The 12,574-nt window shown below is 40.8% G+C and overlaps 6 non-coding genes across 6 annotated transcripts; all 6 read left to right on the top strand.

Annotated features, from left to right (window-relative positions):
• Nucleotides 1-1,583: 1,583 nt before the first annotated feature.
• On the top strand, nt 1,584-1,655 carry TRNAC-GCA (transfer RNA cysteine (anticodon GCA)). The gene has a single exon. It is a non-coding gene; the product is annotated as a tRNA-Cys (tRNA).
• Nucleotides 1,656-3,747: 2,092 nt separating this feature from the next.
• Nucleotides 3,748-3,819, top strand: TRNAC-GCA (transfer RNA cysteine (anticodon GCA)). The gene has a single exon. It is a non-coding gene; the product is annotated as a tRNA-Cys (tRNA).
• Nucleotides 3,820-5,911: 2,092 nt separating this feature from the next.
• Nucleotides 5,912-5,983, top strand: TRNAC-GCA (transfer RNA cysteine (anticodon GCA)). The gene has a single exon. It is a non-coding gene; the product is annotated as a tRNA-Cys (tRNA).
• Nucleotides 5,984-8,075: 2,092 nt separating this feature from the next.
• Nucleotides 8,076-8,147, top strand: TRNAC-GCA (transfer RNA cysteine (anticodon GCA)). Its single transcript has one exon. It is a non-coding gene; the product is annotated as a tRNA-Cys (tRNA).
• A 2,092-nt stretch (nt 8,148-10,239) lies between these two features.
• On the top strand, nt 10,240-10,311 carry TRNAC-GCA (transfer RNA cysteine (anticodon GCA)). Its single transcript has one exon. It is a non-coding gene; the product is annotated as a tRNA-Cys (tRNA).
• A 2,090-nt stretch (nt 10,312-12,401) lies between these two features.
• Nucleotides 12,402-12,473, top strand: TRNAC-GCA (transfer RNA cysteine (anticodon GCA)). The gene has a single exon. It is a non-coding gene; the product is annotated as a tRNA-Cys (tRNA).
• The last annotated feature ends 101 nt before the right edge of the window (nt 12,474-12,574 follow it).

Here is a 12,574-nt window from a genome sequence, read left to right as displayed (position 1 = left end):
AGCTAATGTTTTACGGCATGGATTTATTAACAAGCATTGCTTCTAATAATTGAGCATATAGCAGAAATTGCAGGTGCAAAGAAAAAATACATAGGTAAACAAATCACAAGTTTCTAAATTCCACTGTATTTACCACAGCACAGCTGATTTGTTGTGCTTTAAGAAACACTGTGTGCCTGTACAGCAGCAAAGATGTGAGTGTGTGGACACTGTATGCCCGTAATGCTTTCACAAATGTCCTTATACTGTAACAGAAGTCTCTGCAGTTTTAGAACTGAGTTTGGACAGTAGCATGTGTGCTTACTGATAGTAATATGTGTAAGAAACAAATGCCTGCATGCTGTTACTTGTGTCTTTCTCCAGTAGCACACCTATTTACTGTAATTAGTATGTAAGGTAACGTCGGCTAGACAAAACTGGACCCAAATGCTGGTACACTGTGACTGGCCTGTGTACTGTTTCCAGTGTGTTTCACTAGTATCACGCCAGCTTACCGTTACTAGAATGTACAGTAAGACTGGTCCAATATGTATACCATATCAAATTGTTTTACCATAAAACAAAGATATAGCATTGTTAAAGACATTACCACGTGAGGGACACAGACATTGCATTTTAAAAGACATCTATGTGAACTTGCATCGATTAGAAGAGATAGTGACTGTGTGAGAGTTGTATGGTACTGCTAACCAAAGCACTGTTAAAAAGAAGTCTTTCCTCACTAGAGTTGTGTTCTGTCAATGTCTGAGGCAGTGGATTTTTAAATGAGCTAGGAGGCTTAGACTGGCTGAGTCACTGACAGCTTTGCACACTTACTGCAGAGAGTGAGCAGACGAGAGACTAAGACTGAAATTTAGGGCACAGAGTGATTGCAGAAGAGAGTAAGACTCACTCTCCCTTCCAGCATGGTGAGTAGACAAGAGAGTAAGCTAGTCCCACAGCTGGAATCCCAGAGTAGGTATAACTCAGTGCTAGTCAGAGTCCATGGTATTATATGTGACGTCTGCACTCTACAGCCTGCTGCTCGCAGTAATAAGGTGTGTGTGAAGGCATACTTCAGGAAAAGAGGATGTGTATAGCTCAGCAGTAAAGTATGTGACTGCAGATCAAGAGGTCCCCAGTTCAAGTCTTGCTTCCCACTTCTCCTTTTAAGGAACAAAAAAAAAATTCTCTGTTACTTATTTCAATTTCTGGAGATTTCTTGAAAGTATGTCACAGAAAAACCACTAATTAAAAAGAGTTTTAGGTTTTATCTGCGTCCGTAAGAGGGTTGTGTGAAAGGACCAGCAGCCGGTCTCCATAGCAGTCCCTGTGACTAGTGAAGCAAGAGTAAGCTTGAGAGTGAATTGGCACCCTTGGCCTAGGACCTGCTGTCATGCTATGTATTTTGGTGTGAATAGTGAAGCATCAGGTGTGTTGAGTGTGTCCATCAGCTTGTAGCCAGGGGCATGAGTCAGGCTGTGTCCCAGACCCTGTGACTAATAAATCAGCAGGTGGTATAGAGAGCCTATAAAAGAGGAAGCCGTTCTGATGAGATCCACAGCAGCAGTTTCTAGTCCATCCACTTCCAGATAGTACAACAAGGGGGTATAGCTCAGTGGTAGAGCGTTTGACTGCAGATCGAGAGGTCCCTGGTTCAAATACGGGTGCCCCCTTAATACTTTAAAGAAGCTGTCAATTTCTTTCTGTATTGCTTTTTTCAATTCTTGGGGATTTTTTGAAAGTATGTCACACTAAAACGACTAATTAAGCAAAATAGCTAAAAGTTTTCTGTGCATCCTTATGACTCTTTTTGAAAATTAACAGTTTTCACACTCACACCCAGTAACTGCACCATGGATCAATCTGGGTGCCCCCTTCACACATGAAAGAAGCTTTCAATTTATTTCTATATCACTTTCTACAATTCTTGGGGATTTATTGAAAGTATTTCACACTAAAACGACTATTTAAACAAAATAGCTCAAAGTTTTATGTGAATCCTTAAGACTGTTGTGCGAAAATTAACAGTTTTCACACTCACGCCCAGTAACTGCACCATGGATCAATTCGAGTAAAACAAGAGTTCGTACATTGGCACACAGGGACAAATTGAAATTTGTGTACACAGCATGATACTGTGTACTTTAATACATCTTTCTACATTCTGTAGTGTGCAGCACACAGATAATGTTTTACGGCATGGATTTATTAACAAGCATTGCTTCTAATAATTGAGCATATAGCAGAAATTGCAGGTGCAAAGAAAAAATACATAGGTAAACAAATCACGAGTTTCTAAATTCCACTGTATTTACCACAGCCCAGCTGATTTGTTGTGCTTTAAGAAACACTGTGTGCCTGTACAGCAGCAAAGATGTGAGTGTGTGGACACTGTATGCCCGTAATGCTTTCACAAATGTCCTTATACTGTAACAGAAGTCTCTGCAGTTTTAGAACTGAGTTTGGACAGTAGCATGTGTGCTTACTGATAGTAATATGTGTAAGAAACAAATGCCTGCATGCTGTTACTTGTGTCTTTCTCCAGTAGCACACCTATTTACTGTAATTAGTATGTAAGGTAACGTCGGCTAGACAAAACTGGACCCAAATGCTGGTACACTGTGACTGGCCTGTGTACTGTTTCCAGTGTGTTTCACTAGTATCACGCCAGCTTACCGTTACTAGAATGTACAGTAAGACTGGTCCAATATGTATACCATATCAAATTGTTTTACCATAAAACAAAGATATAGCATTGTTAAAGACATTACCACGTGAGGGACACAGAAATTGCATTTTAAAAGACATCTATGTGAACTTGCATCGATTAGAAGAGATAGTGACTGTGTGAGAGTTGTATGGTACTGCTAACCAAAGCACTGTTAAAAAGAAGTCTTTCCTCACTAGAGTTGTGTTCTGTCAATGTCTGAGGCAGTGGATTTTTAAATGAGCTAGGAGGCTTAGACTGGCTGAGTCACTGACAGCTTTGCACACTTACTGCAGAGAGTGAGCAGACGAGAGACTAAGACTGAAATTTAGGGCACAGAGTGATTGCAGAAGAGAGTAAGACTCACTCTCACTTCCAGCATGGTGAGTAGACAAGAGAGTAAGCTAGTCCCACAGCTGGAATCCCAGAGTAGGTATAACTCAGTGCTAGTCAGAGTCCATGGTATTATATGTGACGTCTGCACTCTACAGCCTGCTGCTCGCAGTAATAAGGTGTGTGTGAAGGCATATTTCAGGAAAAGAGGATGTGTATAGCTCAGCAGTAAAGTATGTGACTGCAGATCAAGAGGTCCCCAGTTCAAGTCTTGCTTCCCACTTCTCCTTTTAAGGAACAAAAACAAAAATCTCTGTTACTTATTTCAATTTCTGGAGATTTCTTGAAAGTATGTCACCGAAAAACCACTAATTAAAAAGAGTTTTAGGTTTTATCTGCGTCCGTAAGAGGGTTGTGTGAAAGGACCAGCAGCCGGTCTCCATAGCAGTCCCTGTGACTAGTGAAGCAAGAGTAAGCTTGAGAGTGAATTGGCACCCTTGGCCTAGGACCTGCTGTCATGCTATGTATTTTGGTGTGAATAGTGAAGCATCAGGTGTGTTGAGTGTGTCCATCAGCTTGTAGCCAGGGGCATGAGTCAGGCTGTGTCCCAGACCCTGTGACTAATAAATCAGCAGGTGGTATAGAGAGCCTATAAAAGAGGAAGCCGTTCTGATGAGATCCACAGCAGCAGTTTCTAGTCCATCCACTTCCAGATAGTACAACAAGGGGGTATAGCTCAGTGGTAGAGCGTTTGACTGCAGATCAAGAGGTCCCTGGTTCAAATCCGGGTGCCCCCTTAATACTTTAAAGAAGCTGTCAATTTCTTTCTGTATCGCTTTTTTCAATTCTTGGGGATTTTTTGAAAGTATGTCACACTAAAACGACTAATTAAGCAAAATAGCTCAAAGTTTTATGTGCATCCTTATGACTCTTTTTGAAAATTAACAGTTTTCACACTCACACCCAGTAACTGCACCATGGATCAATCTGGGTGCCCCCTTCACACATGAAAGAAGCTTTCAATTTCTTTCTATATCACTTTCTACAATTCTTGGGGATTTATTGAAAGTATTTCACACTAAAACGACTATTTAAACAAAATAGCTCAAAGTTTTATGTGCATCCTTAAGACTGTTGTGCGAAAATTAACAGTTTTCACACTCACGCCCAGTAACTGCACCATGGATCAATTCGAGTAAAACAAGAGTTCGTACATTGGCACACAGGGACAAATTGAAATTTGTGTACACAGCATGATACTGTGTACTTTAATACATCTTTCTACATTCTGTAGTGTGCAGCACACAGCTAATGTTTTACGGCATGGATTTATTAACAAGCATTGCTTCTAATAATTGAGCATATAGCAGAAATTGCAGGTGCAAAGAAAAAATACATAGGTAAACAAATCACAAGTTTCTAAATTCCACTGTATTTACCACAGCACAGCTGATTTGTTGTGCTTTAAGAAACACTGTGTGCCTGTACAGCAGCAAAGATGTGAGTGTGTGGACACTGTATGCCCGTAATGCTTTCACAAATGTCCTTATACTGTAACAGAAGTCTCTGCAGTTTTAGAACTGAGTTTGGACAGTAGCATGTGTGCTTACTGATAGTAATATGTGTAAGAAACAAATGCCTGCATGCTGTTACTTGTGTCTTTCTCCAGTAGCACACCTATTTACTGTAATTAGTATGTAAGGTAACGTCGGCTAGACAAAACTGGACCCAAATGCTGGTACACTGTGACTGGCCTGTGTACTGTTTCCAGTGTGTTTCACTAGTATCACGCCAGCTTACCGTTACTAGAATGTACAGTAAGACTGGTCCAATATGTATACCATATCAAATTGTTTTACCATAAAACAAAGATATAGCATTGTTAAAGACATTACCACGTGAGGGACACAGAAATTGCATTTTAAAAGACATCTATGTGAACTTGCATCGATTAGAAGAGATAGTGACTGTGTGAGAGTTGTATGGTACTGCTAACCAAAGCACTGTTAAAAAGAAGTCTTTCCTCACTAGAGTTGTGTTCTGTCAATGTCTGAGGCAGTGGATTTTTAAATGAGCTAGGAGGCTTAGACTGGCTGAGTCACTGACAGCTTTGCACACTTACTGCAGAGAGTGAGCAGACGAGAGACTAAGACTGAAATTTAGGGCACAGAGTGATTGCAGAAGAGAGTAAGACTCACTCTCACTTCCAGCATGGTGAGTAGACAAGAGAGTAAGCTAGTCCCACAGCTGGAATCCCAGAGTAGGTATAACTCAGTGCTAGTCAGAGTCCATGGTATTATATGTGACGTCTGCACTCTACAGCCTGCTGCTCGCAGTAATAAGGTGTGTGTGAAGGCATATTTCAGGAAAAGAGGATGTGTATAGCTCAGCAGTAAAGTATGTGACTGCAGATCAAGAGGTCCCCAGTTCAAGTCTTGCTTCCCACTTCTCCTTTTAAGGAACAAAAACAAAAATCTCTGTTACTTATTTCAATTTCTGGAGATTTCTTGAAAGTATGTCACCGAAAAACCACTAATTAAAAAGAGTTTTAGGTTTTATCTGCGTCCGTAAGAGGGTTGTGTGAAAGGACCAGCAGCCGGTCTCCATAGCAGTCCCTGTGACTAGTGAAGCAAGAGTAAGCTTGAGAGTGAATTGGCACCCTTGGCCTAGGACCTGCTGTCATGCTATGTATTTTGGTGTGAATAGTGAAGCATCAGGTGTGTTGAGTGTGTCCATCAGCTTGTAGCCAGGGGCATGAGTCAGGCTGTGTCCCAGACCCTGTGACTAATAAATCAGCAGGTGGTATAGAGAGCCTATAAAAGAGGAAGCCGTTCTGATGAGATCCACAGCAGCAGTTTCTAGTCCATCCACTTCCAGATAGTACAACAAGGGGGTATAGCTCAGTGGTAGAGCGTTTGACTGCAGATCAAGAGGTCCCTGGTTCAAATCCGGGTGCCCCCTTAATACTTTAAAGAAGCTGTCAATTTCTTTCTGTATCGCTTTTTTCAATTCTTGGGGATTTTTTGAAAGTATGTCACACTAAAACGACTAATTAAGCAAAATAGCTCAAAGTTTTATGTGCATCCTTATGACTCTTTTTGAAAATTAACAGTTTTCACACTCACACCCAGTAACTGCACCATGGATCAATCTGGGTGCCCCCTTCACACATGAAAGAAGCTTTCAATTTCTTTCTATATCACTTTCTACAATTCTTGGGGATTTATTGAAAGTATTTCACACTAAAACGACTATTTAAACAAAATAGCTCAAAGTTTTATGTGCATCCTTAAGACTGTTGTGCGAAAATTAACAGTTTTCACACTCACGCCCAGTAACTGCACCATGGATCAATTCGAGTAAAACAAGAGTTCGTACATTGGCACAAAGGGACAAATTGAAATTTGTGTACACAGCATGATACTGTGTACTTTAATACATCTTTCTACATTCTGTAGTGTGCAGCACACAGCTAATGTTTTACGGCATGGATTTATTAACAAGCATTGCTTCTAATAATTGAGCATATAGCAGAAATTGCAGGTGCAAAGAAAAAATACATAGGTAAACAAATCACAAGTTTCTAAATTCCACTGTATTTACCACAGCACAGCTGATTTGTTGTGCTTTAAGAAACACTGTGTGCCTGTACAGCAGCAAAGATGTGAGTGTGTGGACACTGTATGCCCGTAATGCTTTCACAAATGTCCTTATACTGTAACAGAAGTCTCTGCAGTTTTAGAACTGAGTTTGGACAGTAGCATGTGTGCTTACTGATAGTAATATGTGTAAGAAACAAATGCCTGCATGCTGTTACTTGTGTCTTTCTCCAGTAGCACACCTATTTACTGTAATTAGTATGTAAGGTAACGTCGGCTAGACAAAACTGGACCCAAATGCTGGTACACTGTGACTGGCCTGTGTACTGTTTCCAGTGTGTTTCACTAGTATCACGCCAGCTTACCGTTACTAGAATGTACAGTAAGACTGGTCCAATATGTATACCATATCAAATTGTTTTACCATAAAACAAAGATATAGCATTGTTAAAGACATTACCACGTGAGGGACACAGACATTGCATTTTAAAAGACATCTATGTGAACTTGCATCGATTAGAAGAGATAGTGACTGTGTGAGAGTTGTATGGTACTGCTAACCAAAGCACTGTTAAAAAGAAGTCTTTCCTCACTAGAGTTGTGTTCTGTCAATGTCTGAGGCAGTGGATTTTTAAATGAGCTAGGAGGCTTAGACTGGCTGAGTCACTGACAGCTTTGCACACTTACTGCAGAGAGTGAGCAGACGAGAGACTAAGACTGAAATTTAGGGCACAGAGTGATTGCAGAAGAGAGTAAGACTCACTCTCCCTTCCAGCATGGTGAGTAGACAAGAGAGTAAGCTAGTCCCACAGCTGGAATCCCAGAGTAGGTATAACTCAGTGCTAGTCAGAGTCCATGGTATTATATGTGACGTCTGCACTCTACAGCCTGCTGCTCGCAGTAATAAGGTGTGTGTGAAGGCATACTTCAGGAAAAGAGGATGTGTATAGCTCAGCAGTAAAGTATGTGACTGCAGATCAAGAGGTCCCCAGTTCAAGTCTTGCTTCCCACTTCTCCTTTTAAGGAACAAAAAAAAAATTCTCTGTTACTTATTTCAATTTCTGGAGATTTCTTGAAAGTATGTCACAGAAAAACCACTAATTAAAAAGAGTTTTAGGTTTTATCTGCGTCCGTAAGAGGGTTGTGTGAAAGGACCAGCAGCCGGTCTCCATAGCAGTCCCTGTGACTAGTGAAGCAAGAGTAAGCTTGAGAGTGAATTGGCACCCTTGGCCTAGGACCTGCTGTCATGCTATGTATTTTGGTGTGAATAGTGAAGCATCAGGTGTGTTGAGTGTGTCCATCAGCTTGTAGCCAGGGGCATGAGTCAGGCTGTGTCCCAGACCCTGTGACTAATAAATCAGCAGGTGGTATAGAGAGCCTATAAAAGAGGAAGCCGTTCTGATGAGATCCACAGCAGCAGTTTCTAGTCCATCCACTTCCAGATAGTACAACAAGGGGGTATATCTCAGTGGTAGAGCGTTTGACTGCAGATCGAGAGGTCCCTGGTTCAAATCCGGGTGCCCCCTTAATACTTTAAAGAAGCTGTCAATTTCTTTCTGTATTGCTTTTTTCAATTCTTGGGGATTTTTTGAAAGTATGTCACACTAAAACGACTAATTAAGCAAAATAGCTCAAAGTTTTATGTGCATCCTTATGACTCTTTTTGAAAATTAACAGTTTTCACACTCACACCCAGTAACTGCACCATGGATCAATCTGGGTGCCCCCTTCACACATGAAAGAAGCTTTCAATTTCTTTCTATATCACTTTCTACAATTCTTGGGGATTTATTGAAAGTATTTCACACTAAAACGACTATTTAAACAAAATAGCTCAAAGTTTTATGTGCATCCTTAAGACTGTTGTGCGAAAATTAACAGTTTTCACACTCACGCCCAGTAACTGCACCATGGATCAATTCGAGTAAAACAAGAGTTCGTACATTGGCACACAGGGACAAATTGAAATTTGTGTACACAGCATGATACTGTGTACTTTAATACATCTTTCTACATTCTGTAGTGTGCAGCACACAGCTAATGTTTTACGGCATGGATTTATTAACAAGCATTGCTTCTAATAATTGAGCATATAGCAGAAATTGCAGGTGCGAAGAAAAAATACATAGGTAAACAAATCACAAGTTTCTAAATTCCACTGTATTTACCACAGCACAGCTGATTTGTTGTGCTTTAAGAAACACTGTGTGCCTGTACAGCAGCAAAGATGTGAGTGTGTGGACACTGTATGCCCGTAATGCTTTCACAAATGTCCTTATACTGTAACAGAAGTCTCTGCAGTTTTAGAACTGAGTTTGGACAGTAGCATGTGTGCTTACTGATAGTAATATGTGTAAGAAACAAATGCCTGCATGCTGTTACTTGTGTCTTTCTCCAGTAGCACACCTATTTACTGTAATTAGTATGTAAGGTAACGTCGGCTAGACAAAACTGGACCCAAATGCTGGTACACTGTGACTGGCCTGTGTACTGTTTCCAGTGTGTTTCACTAGTATCATGCCAGCTTACCGTTACTAGAATGTACAGTAAGACTGGTCCAATATGTATACCATATCAAATTGTTTTACCATAAAACAAAGATATAGCATTGTTAAAGACATTACCACGTGAGGGACACAGACATTGCATTTTAAAAGACATCTATGTGAACTTGCATCGATTAGAAGAGATAGTGACTGTGTGAGAGTTGTATGGTACTGCTAACCAAAGCACTGTTAAAAAGAAGTCTTTCCTCACTAGAGTTGTGTTCTGTCAATGTCTGAGGCAGTGGATTTTTAAATGAGCTAGGAGGCTTAGACTGGCTGAGTCACTGACAGCTTTGCACACTTACTGCAGAGAGTGAGCAGACGAGAGACTAAGACTGAAATTTAGGGCACAGAGTGATTGCAGAAGAGAGTAAGACTCACTCTCCCTTCCAGCATGGTGAGTAGACAAGAGAGTAAGCTAGTCCCACAGCTGGAATCCCAGAGTAGGTATAACTCAGTGCTAGTCAGAGTCCATGGTATTATATGTGACGTCTGCACTCTACAGCCTGCTGCTCGCAGTAATAAGGTGTGTGTGAAGGCATATTTCAGGTAAAGAGGATGTGTATAGCTCAGCAGTAAAGTATGTGATTGCAGATCAAGAGGTCCCCAGTTCAAGTCTTGCTTCCCACTTCTCCTTTTAAGGAACAAAAAAAAAATTCTCTGTTACTTATTTCAATTTCTGGAGATTTCTTGAAAGTATGTCACAGAAAAACCACTAATTAAAAAGAGTTTTAGGTTTTATCTGCGTCCGTAAGAGGGTTGTGTGAAAGGACCAGCAGCGGGTCTCCATAGCAGTCCCTGTGACTAGTGAAGCAAGAGTAAGCTTGAGAGTGAATTGGCACCCTTGGCCTAGGACCTGCTGTCATGCTATGTATTTTGGTGTGAATAGTGAAGCATCAGGTGTGTTGAGTGTGTCCATCAGCTTGTAGCCAGGGGCATGAGTCAGGCTGTGTCCCAGACCCTGTGACTAATAAATCAGCAGGTGGTATAGAGAGCCTATAAAAGAGGAAGCCGTTCTGATGAGATCCACAGCAGCAGTTTCTAGTCCATCCACTTCCAGATAGTACAACAAGGGGGTATAGCTCAGTGGTAGAGCATTTGACTGCAGATCAAGAGGTCCCTGGTTCAAATCCGGGTGCCCCCTTAATACTTTAAAGAAGCTGTCAATTTCTTTCTGTATCGCTTTTTTCAATTCTTGGGGATTTTTTGAAAGTATGTCACACTAAAACGACTAATTGAGCAAAATAGCTCAAAGTTTTATGTGCATCCTTATGACTCGTTGAAAATTAACAGTTTTCACACTCACACCCAGTAACTGCACCATGGATCAATCTGGGTGCCCCCTTCACACATGAAAGAAGCTTTCAATTTCTTTCTATATCACTTTCTACAATTCTTGGGGATTTATTGAAAGTATTTCACACTAAAACGACGATTTAAACAAAATAGCTCAAAGTTTTATGTGCATCCTTAAGACTGTTGTGCGAAAATTAACAGTTTTCACACTCACGCCCAGTAACTGCACCATGGATCAATTCGAGTAAAACAAGAGTTTGTACATTGGCACACAGGGACAAATTGAAATTTGTGTACACAGCATGATACTGTGTACTTTAATACATCTTTCTACATTCTGTAGTGTGCAGCACACAGATAATGTTTTACGGCATGGATTTATTAACAAGCATTGCTTCTAATAATTGAGCATATAGCAGAAATTGCAGGTGCAAAGAAAAAATACATAGGTAAACAAATCACAAGTTTCTAAATTCCACTGTATTTACCACAGCACAGCTGATTTGTTGTGCTTTAAGAAACACTGTGTGCCTGTACAGCAGCAAAGATGTGAGTGTGTGGACACTGTATGCCCGTAATGCTTTCACAAATGTCCTTATACTGTAACAGAAGTCTCTGCAGTTTTAGAACTGAGTTTGGACAGTAGCATGTGTGCTTACTGATAGTAATATGTGTAAGAAACAAATGCCTGCATGCTGTTACTTGTGTCTTTCTCCAGTAGCACACCTATTTACTGTAATTAGTATGTAAGGTAACGTCGGCTAGACAAAACTGGACCCAAATGCTGGTACACTGTGACTGGCCTGTGTACTGTTTCCAGTGTGTTTCACTAGTATCACGCCAGCTTACCGTTACTAGAATGTACAGTAAGACTGGTCCAATATGTATACCATATCAAATTGTTTTACCATAAAACAAAGATATAGCATTGTTAAAGACATTACCACGTGAGGGACACAGACATTGCATTTTAAAAGACATCTATGTGAACTTGCATCGATTAGAAGAGATAGTGACTGTGTGAGAGTTGTATGGTACTGCTAACCAAAGCACTGTTAAAAAGAAGTCTTTCCTCACTAGAGTTGTGTTCTGTCAATGTCTGAGGCAGTGGATTTTTAAATGAGCTAGGAGGCTTAGACTGGCTGAGTCACTGACAGCTTTGCACACTTACTGCAGAGAGTGAGCAGACGAGAGACTAAGACTGAAATTTAGGGCACAGAGTGATTGCAGAAGAGAGTAAGACTCACTCTCACTTCCAGCATGGTGAGTAGACAAGAGAGTAAGCTAGTCCCACAGCTGGAATCCCAGAGTAGGTATAACTCAGTGCTAGTCAGAGTCCATGGTATTATATGTGACGTCTGCACTCTACAGCCTGCTGCTCGCAGTAATAAGGTGTGTGTGAAGGCATATTTCAGGTAAAGAGGATGTGTATAGCTCAGCAGTAAAGTATGTGATTGCAGATCAAGAGGTCCCCAGTTCAAGTCTTGCTTCCCACTTCTCCTTTTAAGGAACAAAAAAAAAATTCTCTGTTACTTATTTCAATTTCTGGAGATTTCTTGAAAGTATGTCACAGAAAAACCACTAATTAAAAAGAGTTTTAGGTTTTATCTGCGTCCGTAAGAGGGTTGTGTGAAAGGACCAGCAGCGGGTCTCCATAGCAGTCCCTGTGACTAGTGAAGCAAGAGTAAGCTTGAGAGTGAATTGGCACCCTTGGCCTAGGACCTGCTGTCATGCTATGTATTTTGGTGTGAATAGTGAAGCATCAGGTGTGTTGAGTGTGTCCATCAGCTTGTAGCCAGGGGCATGAGTCAGGCTGTGTCCCAGACCCTGTGACTAATAAATCAGCAGGTGGTATAGAGAGCCTATAAAAGAGGAAGCCGTTCTGATGAGATCCACAGCAGCAGTTTCTAGTCCATCCACTTCCAGATAGTACAACAAGGGGGTATAGCTCAGTGGTAGAGCATTTGACTGCAGATCAAGAGGTCCCTGGTTCAAATCCGTGTGCCCCCTTAATACTTTAAAGAAGCTGTCAATTTCTTTCTGTATCGCTTTTTTCAATTCTTGGGGATTTTTTGAAAGTATGTCACACTAAAACGACTAATTGAGCAAAA

This window comes from Pleurodeles waltl, chromosome 4_1 (genome assembly GCF_031143425.1).
Source record: "Pleurodeles waltl isolate 20211129_DDA chromosome 4_1, aPleWal1.hap1.20221129, whole genome shotgun sequence".
Lineage (NCBI taxonomy): Eukaryota > Metazoa > Chordata > Amphibia > Caudata > Salamandridae > Pleurodeles > Pleurodeles waltl.
This window is presented reverse-complemented; position numbering and strand designations above follow the sequence as displayed.